The sequence below is a fragment of the Eulemur rufifrons genome, chromosome 30 (genome assembly GCF_041146395.1).
Source record: "Eulemur rufifrons isolate Redbay chromosome 30, OSU_ERuf_1, whole genome shotgun sequence".
NCBI classification, from domain to species: domain Eukaryota; kingdom Metazoa; phylum Chordata; class Mammalia; order Primates; family Lemuridae; genus Eulemur; species Eulemur rufifrons.
In genome coordinates this window covers 112,496,370-112,511,975 of record NC_091012.1, presented here as the reverse complement: position 1 = coordinate 112,511,975, position 15,606 = coordinate 112,496,370, and the positions used below count along the sequence as shown (strand labels likewise).

At 40.7% G+C, this 15,606-nt stretch overlaps 1 pseudogene; it reads left to right on the top strand.

Moving 5' to 3' along the window:
• Positions 1-3,161: 3,161 nt before the first annotated feature.
• Positions 3,162-3,713, top strand: LOC138379023 (ferritin heavy chain pseudogene; annotated as a pseudogene).
• The last annotated feature ends 11,893 nt before the right edge of the window (positions 3,714-15,606 follow it).

Below are 15,606 nucleotides of genomic sequence, written 5' to 3'. Positions count from 1 at the left end.
CTGAAGAGAGACCTCAAGACCAAATTGAAAAGAAATCATAACAGTAAAAACCATAGCAGGTGAAGGAGGGGTTCACTACAACAGGACACAAGATGAGGGATTTCTGGGAGTAATGGAACTGTTTCATGTCTTTTTTATTGGTGTTAGTTTTTTTTTCTTTTTAATCTATGAATAATGCAGAAAATATATGTATTTTTTAGTTTTTTTTTAAATTTTTTTTCTTTGGGAGACAGGGTCTCACTCTGTCACTCAGGCTTGTGTGCAGTGGTGCAATCATAGCTCACTGCAGCCTCAAACTCCTGGGTTCAAGCTATCCCTCCACCTCAGCTGGAACTACAGTTGCATGTCACCATGTCTGACTAGTTTTTTTCATTTTTTGTAGAGACAGGGTCTCACTATGTTGTCCAGGCTGGTCTGAAACTCCTGGGCTCAAGTGATCCCCTCACCCTAGCTTCCCAAAGTTTTGAGATTACAGGTATGAGCCACCAAGTCCAGCCTTTCAATATTTTAATTGTGGCAGTAGTTACACAGCTGTATGTTCTTGTCAAAACTCTTGGCACTGATCATCAAAAAATGTGAATTTTGTTGTATGTAAATTATGCTCTAATTTCTAAAAAACAAAATAAAAACTCTCATAGGGATGGAAGAGAAGAAACTTGGGATTTACTCAGGGAAATACAACACACACACACACACACACACACACACGTAACCTAAGAGCACTTACAAAGAAATACTCAAATGAGCACATATTTATGTACAGTAATATGAATGGCATCCACAGATGCCCTAGAAAGACATCAAACCAGCGATACCTACTTCTTATAACAAAAGTCATAACTGTACTGAGAACTATTGGTAGTCTGGTTTTGTTTTTCCCCAGTTTCTGGATAAATGTGTCATGTGATACAGACTAAAAGGCTTAATTTTTTCCACATCAAAATATAGATGAAGAAAACTTTCAGAATTATTTGTACTTTTTAAAGCAATATGTATTGACCTCTTGAAATGTATAGTTTATTATATAAAACATGCTAATTTCAGTTTGAGGGAAAAAAAAGAAACATTGACTAATATTTTCTATTTTGATAACTCTTGTGTAGTCTATTTGGACTTATCCTCATTGTAGCCAGGGAATGATAGGGGAATTTGATGATTATTTCCCTTTTTGCAAAGGAGTTTATAATATTTTTATGCTTATATTTTGCCCTGCCTGTTTAGAGAAAACTAGGTAATATTTCTTCCTAGATAGGAAAATAATCTATAGCATAAAAGAAAACCTGAAGATGACATGAGACCAAGGTAGATAATGATAAGCTGAAAGCTGTAGTGGAAGTGAATTCATCTAGACCTATGTGTGAATTAGCAGCAAGGTTTGATGTTACTATTGCAACAGTATTGGACCATTTGAAACAAATGGGCAAGGTGAATGGATGGGTACCGTATGAATTAAATGAGCATCAGAAAAGAAATCGTCTCAAAGCTTGCCTTTCTTTGCTGTCACGACATAAAGGTGAGTCATTTCTACACTGCATTGTTACATATGATGAAAAATGGATTCTTTTTGACAATCGCAAGTGTTCGGCACAATGGCTGGATAAACATGAAGGGTCGAAACACAGTACAGATCTGAATATTCATCAAAAAAAAGTTAATGGTGTCCGTTTGGTGGTCCTGGCCTGGTATTATCCACTATATCTTCATGAAACCTGGTCAGTTGATCACAGTGGATGTCTACTGCAACCAATTGCATAAAATGATGAGGATGCTTGTGATTAAGCAGCTGAGATAGGATAATAGAGAGAGGCCAATCGCCTTGCAAGACCCCATGTCACAAAAATAAATAAATAAATAAATAAATAAAAAATAAAACATGCTGCTCAAACTACAGAAGCTGAACTTGGAAACTCTCTGTCATCCACTGTATTGACCAGACTATGCATCAACTGACTACCACTTCTTCCAGGCTTTGGACCATTTCTTGCAAGGAAAAATATTTAATTCTCAACAAGCTGTGTTTCTAGGATTGTGGGGCAAGATTGAGACACTAGAGAGAATAAAAAGAGTGAAGAATACATTGAAAAAGTGTGAGAATGATGAAAAAGTGGAAAGATCCACTGAGATTTTGGAAGTGGTGCTCAGCTGTTGGAGAAGAGGGAACTTTATTATGAGTATAAGGAGAAAAGTGGAGGTTGATGAATTAATAACATCTAGGAACTAAGTGAAAAGGTTATCCAAAGTGGCACTGGTACGGATGCTGAAGTCACTGAGGAGTGCTGCCATTCAAATAAAGCTTTGTGATACTAAATATAACTAAAGACATCACAAAAACATATTTAGGTAACAATCGCATTTGGACAATATTCAAATAGGTTGCTATAAGAAACCATCTAGGTGATTAACTCAAAATGGTTGCATTTATATTCATAAATTTATTTATTTCAAAATATTAAGGGGGTACAAATGTTTTTGTTATATGGATATGTTTTATAATGCTTAAGTCAGGGCTTTTAGTGTGCCAATCACCCAAACAGTGCTCACAGTAGGTAAGGTTTTACCCCTCCCCACTTCCCCCTTCTTGATTTGCAATGACCTTTACATCTCTTTGAGTCCCTGTGTCCCCATCAATTAGCTCCGAATTATTAGAGAGTACACGTAGTGTTTGTTTTTCCATTCCTGAAATCAACCTAAGTGCCCAACAAATCATGAGTGGATTAAGAAAACATGACATATATATCATAGAGTACTACTCAGCCATAAAGAGGAATAAGGTAATGTCTTTTGCAGCAATGTGGATGGAATTGGAGACCATTATCCTAAGGGAAGTATCTCAGGAATGGAAAATAACTTCAAAAAATATTATATGGATCAAAAGGTCAGTGCAGAGTCACCCGGAATTGCCCACGGAACTCTGCGCTCACACCCACCCTTCCTCTGCCGGACCATAACGGTCCCCAGGCCCATTTCCGGTCCCGGGCACACCGGCCGCCATTTATACGCCACCCAGCCAGGAGCCTGCCCTCTGCCTGCGACCGCCCACACCCAACCTGGGTTTACCCCGAGGCTCCCGCGGCCGCCAACGCCGCCACTGCCGTCTCCGCAGCCCGCGCTCCCGAGGCGTCTTCGCGTTTTTCCTGCTCTCAGTGCCTGCGCTACCCATCATGGCCGCGATCTCGCAGGTGCGCCAGAACTACCACCCCGACTGTGAGGCCGCCATCAACAGCCACATCAACCTGGAGCTCCGCGCCTCCTGCGTGTACCTCTCCATGGCCTTCTACTTCGACCGCGACGACGTGGGCCTGAAGCACTTCTCCCGCTACTTCCTGCGCCTGTCGCACCAGGAGAGGGAGCACGCCGAGAAGCTGATGGGCCTGCAGAACCAGCGCGGTGGCCGAATCTGCCTTAATGACATTAAGAAGCCCCACCAGGACGACTGGGAGGGCGGGCTGCAGGCCATGACTTGCGCCTTCCACCTGCAAAAGAGCATCAACCAGAGCCTCCTGGAGCTGCAAGAGCTGGCCACCACCAAGGGCGACGCGCAGCTGTGCCACTTCCTGGAGAACCACTACCTGCAGGAGCACGTCAAGACCATCAAGGAGGTGGGTGGCTACCTCACCAACCTGAGCAAGATGGGGGCACCAGACGCCGGCCTGGGGGAGTACCTCTTTGACAAGCTCACCCTGGGCAGCAGCGGCGACCACAAGGAGAACTGATCTGGGACTGTCCCCACAGCTGTGGGTGCCTTTCCAGGTCAGACTACCAGCCAGGCGTGCACATTCCCCTTTCAGAACGTTCACTTAAGTTTTTTCCTTTCAGTTTTACCATTGTTTCCAATAAAGTTATCTGGTTCTTCAAGCAGTAAAAGGTGTCCAGTTTATTTGTTTGTGCAAACCTCTCACGTTTGAGGAATAAGGGCAAATCCCTGCGTGCGGGTTTAAAACGGGTCTCCAGGGGGCCCTCCACTCACCCATACATAACTCATGCACGTGCAGCTCAGGATCTCCACGGATGGAGGGGAAAGGTATACATTGGCCCCTGGAAAACAAGAAATTAGTCTCCCCTCTACAAACTTGTGAACATGTGGGTTGGGGTAAAGTGAGGGGTGGTGGGGTGAGGTGGGGTGGGCAGTCTGGGTCCCGTATATGTGGGTGTGTGTGCATGGTACAGTATCAAACATGGTCTAGAATTGCTTATAGTGACTGCCTCTGCAGAACAAGTGACAGGACTCTATTGGGTAGGGATTAAAATAAAGGGGTCTTCAACTTTACATCAAACTTTTGTTTTAAAATTTGCAAATGTTATTGTTCGTTGATTCTAGGTAGCAAGAGGGGGCCCTGGAAGATGGCATGGCAGAATCCCTCTTTGACAAGCTCACAGTGGGCCACAATGATAACAGGAATTGAGCCTTAGGGTGGCTTCCTTGCAGACATGGATGTGACTTCCTGTGGTCTCCGGTGCCAGGCATAGGTAGTGCCCTCACAGTACCTCTACTTACGTTTTTTTTTTTTTTTTCCTTCAATTGTACCATTTCTTCCATTAAAGTGACATGGTTCCAACAAAACCTAAATAAAGTCAATAGTAGTGCTGAAAAATATAAGGTAAAGGCTGAAGGTCAAATTTGTGATATTGAATATAAAATAGAATAAATCCTCCTGAATGTTAAGCCAGTCACTGTGACTGCTTTGAAGAATGTAGGGGGGTGGGGGAAATTCAAAAGTGGAGACCAGTTTGAGCCAGTGTAGCTGGCCGGGGTGAGAGACTAGTGTGATTTGAATTTGGATGGTGACTGAAGAAATGAGAAGAAGTAGACAAGTTCCAGATGGCTTTTGGACAAGTCAGCAAGATTTGTTCATGGTCAGGAGGTGAGTAATGTGAGATGGGGAAAATGATCTGGGTTCTGGGGTTTGGACATGAGCACCTGGTTTCATGGTGGTGCTATTACTAACCTGGGGACATTTTCAGGGGGGACACCTGGCATAGAGTATTGGGGAAGGCATGTCATGTAAAATCTGGGATTTTCATTAGACATCCAAGTGGAAACATCAGTCAAGTAGGTGGGAAAAATGAATGTTGGGTGTGGAAATACACATATGGGATGTATTATTTTATACATGGTATTGAAGTCTTGTGATTGGATGAGCTCACCAGAAAGAGAGTGTAAGAGAGACTGTGACAAATCCAGGTCCAAGCACAGAGCAGCTAACATTTTAGGGCATGGTTGAGGTGTCTGAACACCCACAGGGTGGCTGGTCCCATATGGTCATTACCTTATCCCAGGCTGTGGCTCCCAGTGTCATCCCCAAGTTTATTTCACAATTACCCTGTTCCTAACAGGCTCAATGTGGCCTCTGGTTACTCCTTTCAAGATATGGAGAAGAGTTAGCCTTTTACCTTGTCTTCCTGGTATTGGTAAAAATAAATCATTTCCCAAATGAAAAGAACATTCCACAAGGAAATGATACATCTACTTCTCTACATATTATTTTTTCCTGTTCTGCTTTAAAATCTCTTCCCTTCTTTCAGTCCACTCTCTATTTGAGCATATGAAATATCTGTCTATGTAAACCCTAAGGTTGTCCATGTATGGGAACAAATACTCAAAACATTTTTTGTCTTCTGTGCCACAAAAGAAAATTTTGGTTTTTTGTGGGTTACGAAGATAAAATCCAAAATTTACAGAATACATCCTATTGCTGAAGACACATTGGTAGCCTGTGTCTTTGTAAATCTAGCAGGTTGCTTTGAACATTTATTAAAATAGGAACAAGTTTAGATTTGCATTAATTATCTTCCACATTTCTCCATGCCTGCACTTGAACACTTTCCTAAAAGTTAGAGTTATGACATTTTGATTTCAGTTTCCAAAAAATTGCTATTGCCTCTTTACACTTCTTAGTCAAAATTGGTTTTCTTACTGTATCCCTTTCTCTGCCTTTTTAAATGACCTCTGTGCTCTCTGATTTGTCTCAGATTCTACCTACTCAAATATCTGTGTTCACTAACTGTTCTCTAGATATGAGAAAGTGCAGAGCAAACATCTGTTTTTGAGTGGCTCAAACTTCAAATTGAGGATTGTTCTTAATTTCCTGTTTTGGGAGAAAATTTTGTGCAGTGGTTTCTGAACCTCACATTGCCTAGGTTCAAACCCCAGCTTAGGCTCTCATTTTAGGCAAACGTTGGCAAATTATTTAACTTTTCTGTGCCTCAATTTCTTCATAGTAAGATAGGGATAATAAAAGCATCAACATCATTGGGTTGTTTAGATTAAATAAGTTAATGTATGTAAATCACTTAAAACAATGCCTGCCACACAGTGTAAGTACATTATATGTTAGCCATCTTTTATCTTCATCATCACCATCTTTGTCATCCACTCACTTCTGAGTTCCTTTGTAATGTTTATGCTTTGAGGAAAAGATTTCACTTCTTTATTTTGCCACTGGGGGTCTCTCTTGCATTTCTATCAACCCTGTCACCCGGAACACTGACTTAGAAGGACAAATTCTTAAAATCTGCTTGGTTGTCAGAAGACTCCAGGACTCAGGAAGATACATTGCTGTGTTCACTGCCCCATACTCAGAGCCAAGACTGGAGACTAGTTATGTGGTGACAGCTTTCTGTAGCAATCCCACTTCTGTCTCAACCAGCTTTCCTTTAAAATCACCCCTGGAACACTTTTATTTTTCCCAAAGCCAGATTGCTGGAGCCTCCTGTTTCCATCTTGAATTTCCTCTCACTCCTCAGAGATAGATAAAAGCAAAAAGATGAATCCCCACCTACATCTGGATCTTTGAACCTGAAAAGGAGAGGGATGGGTGGGCAGGGGTTGTGGGGAGAATGACGAAAAGGAATCAAATTAGGGCTACTGATAACATAACTAAACTCGATAAACTATCATGAGCTTTAACATAGAAATTCTCAAACTTTGCTACACATTAGAATCACCTGCAGAGCCTTTATAACTCTCAATGCCCAGGCCACATCCCAGACCAAATACATAAGTCCCTGGGGCAGCACATAGGCTTCCCAGGCATTGAAAACCAGTGCTAGTATCTTATTGCTCACAATGTGGTCTGTGGACCAGCAGCATCAACCTCACCTGAGAGCTTGATAGCAATGCAAAATCTCAAGCCCCACCCCAGAGCTACTGAATGAGGATCTACATCTTAACAAAACTCGGAGTGATGGATTTGCACACTGAAATTTGAGAAGCATTCTTTAGCACCTTCAATGGCAAATACGGCTGCACCTCAAATCATCTAGAGAGCTGGAAAATAATATGAATGCCTGGATTTAATCTACTCGATCAGCTATACCCTCATGTACGTGCTAGACCAAACACAATAAAAACTTATTGTAACTTCAACAACTATCAAAGCAACAATTATTGATCTCTCTCTCTCTCTCTCACACACACACACGTTTATACATCTTGTTGTTCATAATAAACTGGCTTGTTTTATAGCATGGGTTGGCAAACTACAAGCCTGCAATTTAAATCTGCCCTCCCCATAATTTCTCGTAAATAAATTTGTGTTGGAACACAACCACCCCCATTTAATTACCTATTGTTTGTGGCTGCTTTTTCACTACGACAGGAGAGTTTGTAGTTGAGACTGAGACTATATGGCCTGCGAAGACTAAAACATTTACTATATATTTCTTTACAGAAAATCTTTGCCAACCCATGTTTTGTAGTTACTTGCCACAGCCTTGAATTCACCTAAAGCCACCAAATATTTTAAACTTTTTATCTTTCTTTATGCATCTGTTTGTCTTTTCCTTTGTCCTTTTGTCTTCTTAACTCTCAATAAATATTGTACATTGTTTTGGATATTTGTGATATTTTGTACACATCCCTAACACACTTACCAGAATTGCAATTGTCACCTTCCAGACTAACATCTTTGTGTATTTCAGCAAGTCAGCCTATTGACTTTCTTTGTGTCTCTCATTGTGCCTTTGTTAATTGAGGGCCATCAGTCATCTTGCTTCTGGGAGCCTCAGAGTGGAACAATGCCTGACTAGCCTTTTTGACTGATTCTCCATAATCACATATTCATCACAGAGGCTGTTTAAAATGTACTTATTTTTAAGTTATTAAAATCTATTCCAATCATTTTTCTTTCTGTGAGGCATTTAAATTTTATTAAAATGGAAAGCTACTGCTCGGCATAAGGAGAAATAGACTTCTTCCATTTTATCTGTATTTCAACATTTATGTTTTATAACGTTGTCTTTGGTTTATAATTAATTATATATGATATTAACTGTGTCACATGCACCAGGAGATTTATTTCTTTTTTCCTGTGGGATCATTCTCTGTGCATCATTTCTTTTCCTCCCTAAAGTTTAATTCTTCCACGAAGTTTATTGAGAACTAAAAGTTCCAGTTTGAAATATATTTTAGAACCACAAATCAAGAACGAAACATTCTAGGAAAGGAGTATTCATGTATTTTTTGGTTTTTTTAGCCAAATAGTCATTCTTTTAACAATTCATGGGTTCTGGGATGTATTCTGCCTCATGCTTGGCACCAGGAATATAAGGTGGTTAGGGCACAGTTCCTGCTCACAGTCTGACAGATGCACCAATAGATACCTCCAATCTATTCTGGTAAGATCTAAAAAAGAAGTAAACACAAAGTTCTGTGTGACGACAGGAGAGAAAGGAAGCCTATTTCTCACCTGAGGAGTTAGGAAACATCTTCTATGGAGTCTTGAAGGATAAATTGGAATTCCATGAGTGGAGAGGAGAGGAAAGGGTACTTTATGCTTATTTTCTACAGAGGAGCCAATAGAGAGGGAGAGGTTACAAACACTGGTGTGTAAGGGGTAAAGTTGATGAAAGAAGACCCCAGAGTAGGGGAGAGGTCATGGATTTACCTTACACAGGAGGGAGGGATAGTTTTATCTTTTAAGGAATGCCACAAAAACTCTCCTCACAAACTTCATCACTGACATTAATTATCACCATTGGTTTCTTTTCACTACTTTTACTGCTCGATCACTCTGGAGCATTTAACAGTGTTGGCTAGTTCTTCCTTCCTTGCCTTCCTGGTCCTCTCTTGGTTTGCCTAAGATTTATCTATAGAGAAGTGTATAGATCTAACAACCATCTTTGATTCTTATTCTGGTCTCTTCAGCTCTTGCTCTGTATACACTCTCCATTGAGCTCAGCCACACCCTTTAGCCAATATCTCTCTCTCTTTCTCTTTCTCTCTCTCTCTCTCTGTCTTAACTACCAGATGGCTTTTCTTGACCATGACTCTTGCATAGCCACGTATAAAACATCTCTGGGTGTCCCCAGAAAACTCAGGCTCAACAAGTTCCCAAATGAACTCATTGTCCCTTCCTCAAACCCTCTCTAGATTTGTCATATCTTCCCCTAGATTCACATGTAACACATTTTAGAGTCCTCTTAGACTTATGGCTGCTACTCAGCCGGAACATACTTAATATATCTCTTTTCCATGTGCTCCTCTCCCACTCAATGGCCCCCATCTTTTTAAGGCTGTAATTATCTATGATCTAACAATTTTCATAATCTCTGTACCTATCAAAGCTCCCCAACAACAAAATTTGACTCTGGCTAGTCAAAGCAGAAAAGGAATTTTTTGGAAGGATATCCAGTAACATACTTAGAAGGTTGTAGAACCAGGCTCAGAAAATGGGAAGCATCATACAAAGGTGGAGCCTTGTCTCCCATCTGTCTTGATATTTTCCCTTAAGCAGGAAGCGTGCTCAGTGTTGGGCTGCCCAAAGCCATAAACATATACTCTAGTTTTTCTAACCCTCTTATAGTAGATGCTGTTTGGTGCTCTGCCCAAATACATTTGACCAACAGGACACCCAAATGCCCAGCTGTGTGTGAGGGCTGCAGCTAATGGCTTATGCCTGTGACCTTCTCAGAAGGATTACTCTTGGCTAACTGGGGCAGCCAATGACCCCATGATACAGAGGTACAAAAGCGTGGACCATTTGCCCTATTTTTGCAATGAAACTTATGCTCCAGAATCTGTCTTGTATCAAGCCAAGGTTAGAGTTTGCCTAAGATCACTTCCTTGCTTGGCTGCTTCCCTTACTCTATCCTGCTGTATGGGTTTCTCCTGAGTGCATACCTTCAATAAATCCCTGTCTCAGGCTCTGCTTCCAGGGAACCCAACCTAAGATCCATGCTCAAACACAGTTGATCACCCACTCCTTTGTGTTACCACAATTTCTGCTTCATTCCTTGTTAATGGTACTTATCACTCTGTATGACAATTTTGTTCTTCATATGCCTGTATTACTTTTCTTAGTATGCTTGTGTTACCATCCTCTGAGCAGAGGTTCTTTCACGTTCTTGGTGATCTTCGGAAGAAAAGAATTTCAGGACACACCACGTAAGCCAAAAGCAAGCTCCTTTTATTGAAAGCAAAAGTGAAAGCATGCTCTCTCAAGAGACAGGGAGAAGACAGGCTCGAAAAGAGCAACTGCATCAGAAGGAAGTGGTTTTTAGTCTTCTGAAGCCTTAGTGCTTGAGGGGAGGAATATTCAAGACTAATGGGTTGGATTTTACTGAGAATTTAGGTAGTAATCCCTAGAATTTGGTTCCCTCTCATTTGCATACTTTATATAGTTGTTTCAGAACTTTCATGGCAATTTCAAGGGCAGAGAAATTTTAAAACCACAATGCAAATGATATTGTGATTAGCCAAAATTCATGTAAGATGACCTAGATAGCTGAAAAACTGGTTGATGCCAGTCCTTGTCTGTGGTTATCAACCCCCCTTAGTTAGACTTTAACACCTACACCCACTCTGGAAGCCCCTGCATCCAGTCTCAGCCCTATCTCCTAGTCTCCTACTCTGACACCTTTATCTAAGCTGTGGAATACTTGTGTGAAGGGAATGTGTGCATTTTTTTCCTTCTCCTAAATCCTAGTATATATATATATAAACAGAAATTTTAAAAATGGTAAGCTGAAATTTATGGAAAATAAAAGTTATATGACAGTGAATTAAAGAATGACTAGAAGTAAGGTAATGGAGACAATAAGTAATACTGGTAGGCTATTTCAAAGGCTAAATAAATGTGTCTTGGAGTGTTTTTGTTAGCTTACCCTATTTTATCACCCAACTAGATTGTGGGTGATAGAGCAAAATCAAGTTTTCAGTAATTGGACTTTTTGCCTAAAAGGGATTTCTTACGAGACATAAAATCCATGCAATCTGGCTAATTTCCCAAATGGCCCAGATATATTCTTTCTTTGTTAGTTTCATTGTTACTTATTCAGGAATGGTTCAGGTTTAAAATCTGTGGCTTAACAATTTGTTCCACTTGAATATCTGAAGATAAGACTGCATGGCCAGGATTAGGAATTTCATACACTTCTTTAGAACTTTTGAAGCCTTATATTCCTTATCACTCAAGAGACATATTTGACATATTTGATAAGATTCACATATAAGCAGGACAGATTACCTGCATGTTCTATCACAAAGTGGCCACTAAAGAAGCAAAACTGCAAATCAAAAGTTTGCTTAGTAAGAAACCAGATCAGTTAAAAGAAATTGTTTTCTTAGTTTGTGTTCTTCCAGAAGTGACCCTGATACAATGATTTGAATGCAAGGTTTCATTAGGCAGTAATACCAAGAAATATCAGAAAGGAAATAAAGAAATAAAACAGGGAAAGGAAGGAAACTGATAAAATTTGCATTATTAAACAAGATCACTAAAGTCAACTAGAGCATAATCTCCCTGGGAGAACATGCCTCAGATTTAAATCACTCATGGGGCAAAGGAGGTGGGATATTTATTCAGCACTCCATCAGTCATTGGTTGAAGGTTGTTTGGGAGAGGGGAGGGGCAGAGAGAGCTCCAGTGTCCACAGAGAGTCTTCAGGCACAGAGTTGCAGGTGTTGGCAGCTGGAGTTGGGCAACATGTACAAACATGATAAAAGCCAAGAGGATATTGGGGAGGGGGTGCACTGACAGCATCTGTTACATTTGTTTTCTCCCAAATGATATTTATAAGGTAACAAGACTTAATGAGTAAATTTTATATTGTAGGATTTTTTTCTGAATAAGTCGAACTGGTCCTGTAGATACCAGCCAATCTTCCTCTCTGTGTTGTTGGATAGGCACTAGCACATATTTTTAACAGTTACCTCCTTTTCTGAAATATTCTTTATCAGTCAAACATACTTTACATAATCCTAATGTGGAACATCTTAGAATTGTCATGATTGTAGCCTTTTAATATTGGTTTATATTTTGTTTAATAGGTTTTTTTTTGAGATTTAGAAAATATGGGGGCCGGGCGCGGTGGCTCACGCCTGTAATCCTAGCACCCTGGGAGGCCGAGGTGGGCGGATCGTTTGAGCTCAGGAGTTCGAGACCAGCCTGAGCAAGAGCGAGACCCCATCTCTACTAAAAATAGAAAGATATTATATAGACAGCTAAAAATATTTAAAAAAAATTAAAAGAAAATATGGGGCTTGCTGACTGAAGTGGACAAATGTTCGCTCCACTCTTGTTTGGTCTATGGTGATTCAGTATACTATGTGTACTGTGTTGCCATGTTTATTGTTAGAGGATACCAAAGGCTGGTCTGTGGAAAAGGAGAAAGTGGATTAGCAGTGAAAAAGAAAGGTGATCAATGAAGCAAGGGAATAAGTATTTGGAAGAAGCAGAAGCAGTAGAGATTGAACAGAAGTGGGGTGAGCAGTAATCATTGCAGCCAATGGGAAAAGGAAGAGATCAAAACAGATGATATTTTCTGATTCCTAAAATATTTTTTTTCATTTACTACTACTACTAATAGTGATGGTGATGGGATGATTTGGGGGGCATTCATTCTGTGTATTTAGGGTTTGGGCATTTGGCTTCTCTCTGTTGCTCTTCACCAGAGACTGAATTTTCTTTCTTTTGGTTTGGCTGCTTGAACTTACGGTTCCACCTAGAGAGACTGCTTCTAGTCACCTGAAACTTATTCCAGGAGGAACCAGGGTAAATTTCATGGTCACAGCTGAATAAAAGGACAGGAAGGATCGCAGCTCTCTTCTTTGTCTGGTCATATGGACCCTTGCAAGTTGACTAATGAGGCAGAGTTGGGAGCAACTATGGAAAACAAGAGTGGATATGCACTCTCTGGGTACACACCTCAGTTTTAGAACACAATCCCATGAAAGAAGGAGCTCCACAATGCTGACACATTCAGGGGAAAATTCTCATTGACTTTGTGAACCACTGCCATCCTCCTTAAAGCCAACTAATAGCAATGTAAGCCTATCAGTTGACAGTATGGGCTCTGGCATCATGCAGACCTGAGGTAGATTACTGTCTTAGTCACTTTACTATGTGGCATATTCATCCAGACATAAATGTCAATATCTCACTGAGTATCCTATGAAGAATCCATTCTCACAAAAGCATTTGATGACAATGTAGACTTTCTTAAAATCTCACAGTGGAGACAAAGAAAGAGTTTACATTATGCTCCTCCTCAACTTTAAAATTTGTATTTGACATTTATATTCTCCCAAGTCCCTTCTTGGCCTTCTTAATAAAGTGATTTTCTCTCTGTCCTTTGTACAATGCCCAGTGTTACAGGCTCTATTTTCCTAATCCTTCCCCTCACTTATTTTCTCTTCCTTATTTCTATGTAGCTGGGCTCCCTGTAGCTCTCCAACTCATCAACATAAAGCATTCTCCAGTTAACAGGACCCACCCTCCTTAGAAGACAAGTGGGATTATAAGGGGTGGGGGGAGGGAAATTATTCCTTATTCCTTGTGTTTCCATAAAATACTTTTCCTTAATTTGTATTTTGCATGTGTGTGTGTTCCACACATGTTCTTTTTTTTTTTTTTGAGACAGAGTCTCACTCTGTTGCCCAGGCTAGAGTGAGTGCCGTGGCATCAGCCTAGCTCACAGCAACCTCAAACTCCTGAGCTCAAGGGATCCTCCTGTCTCAGCCTCCCGAGTAGCTGGGACTACAGGCATGCACCACCATGCCCGGCTAATTTTTTCTATATATATTTTTAGCTGTCCATATAATTTCTTTCTATTTTTAGTAGAGATGGGGTCTCGCTCTTGCTCAGGCTGGTCTCGAACTCCTGAGCTCAAACGATCCGCCCACCTCGGCCTCCCAGAGTGCTAGGATTACAGGCGTGAGCCACCGCGCCCGGCCCACACATGTTCTTATTCCCTGAAAAAGAAATACATGGGAGCAACACTTCTAGCTTCTCTCTTCTCCTTTGTCTACTTTCTTCCAGGGGTGAAGAGGTAACTTTTCTGATCAGAGACGGTAGGAAAAGAAACAGAGTAGGTCTGTGTGGAAGCCATGGAGGTGTGCCACTCAGATCATTCTTCAAGAAAGAACTTGTCATTCAGTTGTAAGGAGTGCAGTTAGTTGAGAGCCTCCAACTTTTGAAGGCCACATTCCTCTTAGGAAGCCTAACCAATGACCAAATACAGCAGGAATGCTAAGGCCCGGCCATTTCTTCCAATGTGGGACTCCATTGATAGGCACTATTTGCTTTGGAGTTCCCAATGGGTTCACTAAGAATTTTTCAAATCTGCACTGAGATACCAGGTTCTCCCTGCCCAGTTATGCTTTATTCACTTTTATCTTTCACATGCATTACCTTCCAATATACTTTTTGCACTCCTAACTCTGTCTCAGAGTCTGCTTCCAAGAAGACCCAACTAACACAGAGTGGCTTTACACCTCTACTCTCTGTCTCTGTCTTTCTCTCTCTCTCTTATAATTTGTCCAGAGAATTAATGCATTCTCACAAACTCCATGTGCTGAGTTTACCAGGAAATGATTTTCCCCTATAAGTGGAAGGCTGCATTCTTGGGTGTATTGTTATGGAGGGAGGTTTTCAGGGGCCCATTACAATTATATGTCCAGCCTCATTCTGCAATTAAATCTTAGAGTGATAAAGGCAATAGTTTTATCTCTACCTGTTTTATTACTGTATTTTATGTCTCAATTAGTTTGTAACTCAGGAGCAAAATAAAAAGAGCTGCCTTATTTATCCTTTCAACCCCAGCATGACTAGGAAAAAAATATTCTTACATGTAATTGGGAAGACTTGAATGATTTTTCAAAGGCCACATAGAGCATTTCTTCTGCTCTTTTAAATGAACTCATTTAAAAAAATCCACCAAAGGCATTATCTTAAAAGGTAATGAAAATTGAGCAGAGTGACAGAATTTTATTAATAAAGAAACGATTGCAATAATTACTTCTGCAGATGGACCTATTGCTTACTTGAAGATTTAAAGATAGAATTCTGGACTATGAGCATGAGACTTTCCTAGAATGTTAGTGTGTGTGTGTATGTTCAGTGGGGAGTTGGTTGGTCTTATATAAGTTATTCCGAAAGGAGCTCTAGCAGAGAGATTTTAGAGTGCCAGTCCTCTTACAATGCCTGCCTTTGGGAACTGCTGTGTATACAGCCTTTGCCAAAGTGTTGGTCTAGGCACCCCTCCCTTTACTCCCATATGTCTGGCCCGGCTTATCTCAGGTGCCTACCTATAGTGTCACTCACTGTTGATGCCCCATCCATATCCCTATAGCTCATCCAGGAGATCATCAGTTTTGGTGGACAGTTA